This window comes from Lonchura striata, chromosome Z (genome assembly GCF_046129695.1).
Source record: "Lonchura striata isolate bLonStr1 chromosome Z, bLonStr1.mat, whole genome shotgun sequence".
Lineage (NCBI taxonomy): Eukaryota > Metazoa > Chordata > Aves > Passeriformes > Estrildidae > Lonchura > Lonchura striata.
Window position 1 is genome coordinate 11,385,886 of NC_134642.1, and position 8,489 is coordinate 11,394,374.

The window sequence follows — 8,489 nt, forward strand, 5'->3', positions numbered from 1 at the left end:
AGGCAATGCAAGTTCCATGCTAACAGGAAGTGGTTTTCTGGTTTGCCTTGCCACTTGCACGTGGCACAACAGGTGCTTTGTGAATGGCTAAGAGTACCTAAACTTTAATAGCAACATTAAGTTCAGTAAATCTGTAACTTAGATGATGTCTATGACCTTACCATAGATTTTCATGTTTGGTTAGTCACATGGCTTTTGCCTACACGATGAACAAACTAAATAGTCTGAAACTCTCTGGGAAGAAAAAAAAAATCTTATACATAAAGGTGAGTTTCACTGACTTATTAGCCCTCCTGCCTTAGATACCCGAGAACAACTAGCCATTGCATTTAGAGTAATTACACTTGGCCTGGTCAATGAAAAATTGCTTGCCTACATAAAGAAGCCCAAATTGAAAATCCATTTATTTCAGAAGTGTATGGGAGGACTTCTCCTTCATTGTGTTTTACATTCCTTTCCAAATATCAATTGAACATATTGTTGTATTACAACAAATCTGCAAAACTAAAAATTTTTCCTTTTTGAATAGTCCATTTCATGGAAGGAGGAGGAGGGAAATAGCCTCTTATGACATTTGCAGAATTTCCTTGTGTCTTCATCCTGAACAGAATTATTCTTGCTCTGATGCTGAACAGGAAAGAGTGCAAAGCAGATCTCAAAAAGAACCTGAAGGCTGATTGACACGGAGAAATTCAGAAAGCTGCTACGTCCCCCTACTCTCCTCCTGCTTCCCGTTTTATTAAGAAACTATGAAAACTGGGAGGAACGCCAAACATGACATCAGCACAATGGAAAACGTGCTGCCCTCCTCAGGCCACCTGCCGTGAGGAGCTCACTGCTGCCTTCAGGCCAGGCACCAACGCCGGAGAGGCGCCACTAGAAGGAATACACTAGAAGGAATAACACTCTTTAATTTTAACACCCAAGCCGGGACTCGGGAGCAGCCCGGGTGCCGCGCCGCTCCCCGTGAGGGCAGCGCGAGGGCGCAGCGCCTGCCCCGGCTCCGAGCATGGCGGCGGGCGGGCTGCGAGCAGGCACCGAGCCGTGCCGGCACGGCCCTCGCAGGCCTTCCTGACGGGTTTAAACTGCGCTGCCGGGAGGAGGGAGCTGAGGGATTACTGTGCAGCTGACGAGCCCCAGCCCCAGGCGAAGGGCTCCGGGGGAGAAGGGAGAAGAGGGGGACTCACAGCCTTCACAACCCTCGCAGCCCTCACTGCCCTCCCTCCCCTCTCTTCGCTCCGCCCCGCGCACGCCAGAGCCAGCTGGGGAGACTCGTTTGTGTCGGGGAAAAAATTTAAACAAAGTACCGGGCTGGTGGGTTTTTCCGGTGAGGTTTGTTGTTGTTGTTTTGGTTTTGAGTTGGTTTTTTTTTTTTTTTTTTTTTTTCTTTTCCCGTTTCCTTCAGAATTACAGACAGACACTAATAGGCCATGTATGATCTAATGGTAGAGTAGCTTTTCCTTCCTGTCATTTTTGCCTATGATCTTGGGGGCCCAGGAGATAATCACTCCTTAAATAATACATGACTATACCCTGCACTTGGTTGACACCCAGAATTTAGGCATGCTCAAGAACAATTATTTTTGCACTGGTTTCTCAAGGTGCTCAAGCCTGACTGATGACCAGTGACAGGAACTGAGGGAATGGCCTGAAGCTGTGTCAGGGGAGGTTTAGTTGGGTATTAAGAAAGGATTTTTCACCCAGAGAGTGGTTGGGCACTGGAATAGGCTCCCCAGGGTATTGATCAGAGCACCAGTGTGACAGAGCTCAAGAAGCATTTGGACAATGCTCTCAGCACACGGTGTGACTCTTGGGGATGGTGCTCTGTGCAGTGCCGGGAATAATTAGATGCTACTTGCAGGTCCTTTCCAACTCAGCATATTCTATCATTCTGTGAAGTCAGGTTGAGCATTGCACAGGTGCTTGTTTACAAAAGCAAACCCTGTACCCTGTAACAACTGTAGTCACTTTTTTTTTTTTTTTTTTTTTTTTTTTTTTTTTTTTTTTTTCTTTTGGTGCAAAATATACCATGGGATGCACAGAGACTGTGTGTCAAGTCAGCACACAGCCTTGCACTCATTTTGGATGGATTCACTACTTAAACACTACTTAAAGCTGCTGTAGCTAGAGATGGGGAAGTAGGAAATATTTCTTATGTATCATTAAGCTCCATCAGGTGGAATTACTGGCTGACATCTGTTCAACTCTATCTTGAGTCCAGACAGCTGGCTGTCAGGCTGAAGTATCCAATGTGGGAGACAGTCTCAATAGAAAATTTTGTAGTTCTTTATGTTCACAGAAACACAGAATAAAGTGGAAGGGACCCACAAGGATCATTGAATATAACTGGCCCTACACAGGACGAGCACCAGGAGTCACACCGTTTGCTTGAGAACACTCGGTGCTGTGACCACTTCCCTGGGGATCCTGATCCAATGGCCAACCACCCTCTGGCTGCAGAACCATTCTCTGATGTCCAGCCTGATGTCCAACCTCCCCTGATACAACTTTAGGCCATTGCCTCAAGTCCTGTCACTGATCACCACAGAGAAGAGATCAATCCCTTCTCTTCCCCTCACAAGGAAGTTGCAATTGCAGTGAGGTCTGTCCTCACTCTCCTGCAGGCTGAAGACCAAGTGATTGTACCTGCTTCTTGTACATCTTCCCCTTAAGGCCCTTTTACCTTAAATTAGTAATTGTTTTTAATATCTTTCTCACGTTGTGACACTCAAAACTGCCCCCAGCACTCAAGGTGATGCCACCCCAGCTCAGAGCAGAGCAGGACAATCCCCTCCCTTGCTTGGCCGGTGATGCTGCGCCTGACGTCCCCCCAGGACAGGGTTGGCCCTCCTGGCTGCCAGGGCACTGCTGACTTGTGACCAGGACCCTCAGGTGCCTTTCCATGGCACTGCTTACAGCATCTCATTCCCAGTCTGTTCATACATCCAGGGCTGCCCCATCCCAGATCCTGTACCTGGCACTTTCCCCTGTTGAGCTTCATATGGTTGGTAATTTCCCAGGCTCCCTTAATTTGGTGAGGTCTCTCTGCAGGACCTCCTGCCCTCAAGGGAGTCAACATCTCCTCCTAGTTTTGAATCATCACAGTATTTTAGTATCCCTTTTGTATCATCTTAGAACTTAGTATCCCTTCCAGTGCTTTGTGCAGGATATTGAAGAGCATGGGTTGATGGAGCTCTATGGTCCACTATAGTTTAGTCCCCTGGTTTCAGCCCTGATCTCTTCCCAGACCTGGAAACAAAGCTTCTTTTAGCTCACTATTTTGCAGACACAGGGAATTCACTTGAAGATTGGCTTAAGTATTTGAATTTGCTGATATCCTAATGTACTTTGATCTGCCTTTCATGGATTCTGCTGCAGCTACCACTAATGAGAAGCTTCAGGTGTAAATCTAGGATGGGATTCTGAGTAAAGTTTTCATTTTGGTACAGTGTAAGGCATCTGTTATGAATTCAGCACATGCAACCTCTTTGAAAGAAATTATGGGAAAAGGCATCTGTTATGAATTCAGCACATGCAACCTCTCTGAAAGAAATTATTGGAAATAAGTAGAAGGCATGCCACATACATGACCTGAGGAAGCCAACTTATACTCTAGATTACATTGCTGTGAATATAAGGTAGTTAATTAAATTCTAGTGATGCCAGCTAGAACAGTCATGCCACTGCAACAGTAATAAGTATATACACATATATATACATACATACACACACATCTATACATATATACACATAAATTTATATATATACATATATATATACATACATATATATATACACATACATATATACACATACATCATACATATATACATATATACATATATACATATATACATATATACATATATACACATATACACATATACACATATACACATATACACATATACACATATACACATATATACATTATACATATACACATATACACATATACACATATACACATATACACATATACACATATACACATATACACATATATACATATATACATATATACATTTGCATTTTGCTTTAGTGTGATTGATCTAGGGCTTGGAAAGGCAACATGTGAGTTTACAGAACATTCACTGTTAATCCACAGAGTGGTGCTGTTGGCATATTCTGGAGGCACTGCAGCAGAAAGCAAAATACAGATGTTTCTTTAGAATTGTTTAATTTAGCTAAACTTTCGTCCAGGTGGCATTGTAACCAAGGACAGAATTTAAGCAAAATACATTTATTTTCCAGGCATTCAGCCTTTCTGAACAATAAGGGTTCTATTCCAATTGCAATTCCATGTATCCAGATTAGTTTTTGTGTTTTCAGGCAGGTTCATATCATGTTATTGTTGTTTATAAGTGAAAGCTAGTGTTCTTTGGCCCAGTGCAGGACTGAAGAGGACTTTCTGTTGTTGTCATATCTTTTGTCTTCAGTGTATGAAGAAGTGTGACCTTAGGGTTTTAGCTGTGGACTCTGCTGTCTGGAAAGGCTTCCGTCAGAGTGAGACTCTGCATACTTGGGGAGCCAAGTGGGGGAGCCAGGGTAACACCTCTTGCTCACCAGCTGCATGTGTGATAGTTACTAGTGTTCTCTACTTCATGACTGTGAAGAAACACAGTCTTGGGTCAAATTTCTCTACATCATGCCACCACATTCTTTTGTCCAAATTCCGCCATGCCAGTTTAACTCTCTGAGAAGAAAAGAATATTTCGGTTCTGATGCCCATAAACTCCTGGCCTTTCTGAAGCAATTACCAGTAAATCCTGTTTATACCATTCTGCACCACACTAATAAATTACTCTTGCTTCTTTAAAATTTACTGCTGTATTTGTTATTGCGGAGAACTAGGCTACCTTTACCTGAATGACTTACCAGCTGCAAATTCACAGAATCAAGTTCTTTATATCTTGTCTGTTAATCAGCCCACACAGGCCTTTCTGCCCTTTCCTGCATTCTCTTTTCAGTCTGCTTTGACACCTTGCCTGTTAAGGAGGGAAGTAACTGCTGTTTCACAAAACAGTATGTCTTGATTTTTCTTGGGTGTCACTGCATAATCTGGCTTGAATCTCCCCTAATTACACAACCGTAGTGTAAGTCCAGACTTTTTTGTCATAATTATGAAGTAGAATTTCATGCAGTTTGGATTTGAGATCTTAGTTGATGTGGCCAGTTCTATGAGAATCACACTGACCTGCTTTTTGACCAGTGCTCTCCCAGCTGGCTTAAAATGTTTACAAGATATTTGTGTGAATGTATTCTGAGGAACACTTGATATATTTTATCAAAAATTTAATTGCTATTCCAGAATGGGTAAAAGATTTCTAATGGTTTACAAATCTATGCAAGTTGAAGCAAGAAAACTAGATCTCCTGAGGACAGAGTTAACCCTTGTTTGAGAAATTTGGAGCAAATTCTGTGCAGATAGTCTATATTTCTTTGCAGGGAAAATGCCTATTTTATATCTGTGAGAAAGATTATTATGTATTAAGGCTGCACAGAGAATACTGCAAAACACTGATGAAAATAGAACACATTGTCAGTGGAACAATTCCTTAAGGTGGACCATGAGTCTGGTGATTTCTTATCTCTGCATCAGCATATACAAGGTCTAATTTCATAAAACCTGTCATTTTTTCTTTGCTTAAACTTATTTTGAGATATACTTCAGTATATAACTCTTCACTGTTTTGCTTATATATTGTAAATTGTGTATCACAAATTTCATTAAAATACACAAACTTTGCCAGTGGCAAGTTGTGAAAAATCTTTATTTGAAAGAGTAGTTTCTTTAGCTATGTCATACTTCAAATAGGACTGTCACTGTTCTCTGAGATGCTGTTTTCAGTTGTCAGAAAGTTCACATCTTGAGGAGGAAAAATATTCAGTGTATGTATCTTGTTGGGGCTGATATGTATCTAAAGTTTAAGCTCAAGTCAGATTGCCTTTTCTGGGAATATGTACAGGAGAATAAACATTCTTCATTGTTATTGAGAAGACCTGCGTGCTTTCTAGAAAAGTTCTTGTTGTAGCAGGTAGATTGCTCTTTTACCAGATGGTGTTATCTCTAACCTTGGTCTGGTCAGGCTGTATCTTTGAAAAAAATTCATTTGTTCTTGCTCAATAAAATCTTTTTTTGGAGCCCGGAGCTAAATTTTGCCTAGAGATCTCTTCTTGCACAGGGGATTCTGTATCCTCTGTCACACCTTTCCAGCTGCCCATACTGTATTCCAGGATGAGTGCCACAGAAACAGCAAGAGTATATTTACTTGCAAGATGAGCATTTTCAATACTTGCCCTCACTGGGTTTGTAGAGGGCCTGTTCCAGATTAGATGCTAGAACAGATAGTCAGGATAGCTCTCATCACTATCAGGGCAAAGCAGCATAAGGACCTTGTTGAAGAACCATTCCCTCAGGTAGAAAATGCTTTCTGCCAGAATTTGAGAGTTAAATGTGGAGTTTCCAATCTATATTTTCCTCCATGGCCAGACAACTACTTTGAAATAGACTGACAAAATGTGTTTCATATTTTCCTTTATTGGCTTATCTAGTTAAACGTCCACAGCTTACATGCATAAGCAAGTACTGTTTTAGCCCCAAAGGAGAATCTATATGGTCTGGAATTTCTATTTTTGCTGCAAAAGAGCAAAGTTAATAACATTACAAGAAATTTAATGCTCCAAAGTTAAGCACTCCACTCAGATTTGTGATCTGCAGTCATTCCTCTTCTTGCTTTATTTTCTATGGCTCTTCCAGATCCTACAACAAATAATTCAGGGATTCTGGAGACAGTAGACTTATTTACTGGATAGATTTCCTGCATTCCCAAACCATCTGTTCTCTACCCTGAATTTTGCAGAGGCTGTTTGGAAAAACAGACCATACACAAATGCTTAAAAACTGCAGAGTATCATCTGCACAAAGGGGCCAAGTTTCAACAACCTTAGTATTCTTAGTTTCTATCTGAAGATTTTACACTGCAGAGTGTTTGATTTTCCTTAGTTTAATTTAACTTCATGGATGGAGAAGAGGTTATAAGATTAACTGAAGAAAACCAAAATAATGATGCAGGAATAATCTTACATTGTTTGAAGTAGAAATAAATCAGAACTGCGGGGATGGTGTGACGATGTAAACAGATTTCTACCTTTAAATGTTAATTAAATTTCCTTTAAGATCCATTTTGTTTCCTTTCCCCACTGGTTATAATTAATGAAAAACTGCAATTTTATTGAAAGGCAAGGGCTTAATTTTTTAAGTACTTCATTTAGAAAATGACTAGTGTAAGAAAGTATGCATCTCTTTCATTCAAGTAACAAGAAGGCATTGGGCATTGGCCAGTTCCTGGAAGTCTGGGGCTGTGATCTTTTCCAGCACAGTTCCAATGACTTCCCCAGATAAGCCCAAACACACTCCTACTGTTTTTACTTCCTTTTCTCTCAAAATGGAATTTGGCATGGCTGTATTTCTGATCCTCTGACATATACTGGTGCAAAGCCCAAGGACTGCAGGTGGGGAGTGCTGTACACAGCCATGTAGAGTTAAACAGTGACAGCAATTCTCTGCTAGCAGTTGATGCACATCCTAATTTTGTGGTCAACTCTTGAACTGTGTATCTATGACTGTGCTTCATGTATTCTTTTAACAAAGGAGCAAAGAAAGGGAACTCTTTCTGACATTTAAAATATTCTCCTTCCATACTCTTAAACACTAGCCAGAATCAATGAGAGTATCTTTGGAAACATTTATTCTATTCAGCAGTTAGGCTTCATCATTTGTGAATGGCTAAATTCACATGCCCACCAGTGTTCTTTGCAATACTAATAGCCTGAATTAGAGAGAGTCTGGTTTTATAGTGTGAAACTCCTGGATTAGGGTCTGCCTCCTAAAGAAAAGGGCTCTATGGCCTACTCTTCCTTATATGTCTTTTCTGTCTCTGGTTCTTCTGAGGCATCATTAACACAACATATTAGCCAGGTGACATTTGTGTGAAAACAGAGTCCTATTGGAAAAATGTGTGGTTTTGCATAGGATGAGACAGAGTAGGGAAGCAGCTGAAGATTTTTCTGTTTTCCTTTATACTTAATCCCAAACTATTTTTGTTTGGTTTTGTGTTTGTGTTAGTTTTCGTTTTTGATTTAGATGACTTTGTGTTAAGTATTAACATTTGCTTTGGAAATCTAGTAACTTCTGTGAAGACAAAGGACAATACTCCATATAGGACAATACTCCATATATTCTGCTTTGATGTTTTCAAAAGTATGTGGCTAGTTGTGTGTCAGGATAGATCCACCTCACAGTACCCATTGCATTTCCATGTGGTAATCTAGACCTTCTCTATTCTGGATTTGTGTGACGCTATTGTAAAAGCAGGCAGAGTCACTGTCATGCACTGTTTTTCAGGTCTCTTCTGGGATAGGGCAAGCAGCCTTGGAGATGCACTGGGGAAGCAGTGATGTAGTGTTACATGGATTACACTTTGTAG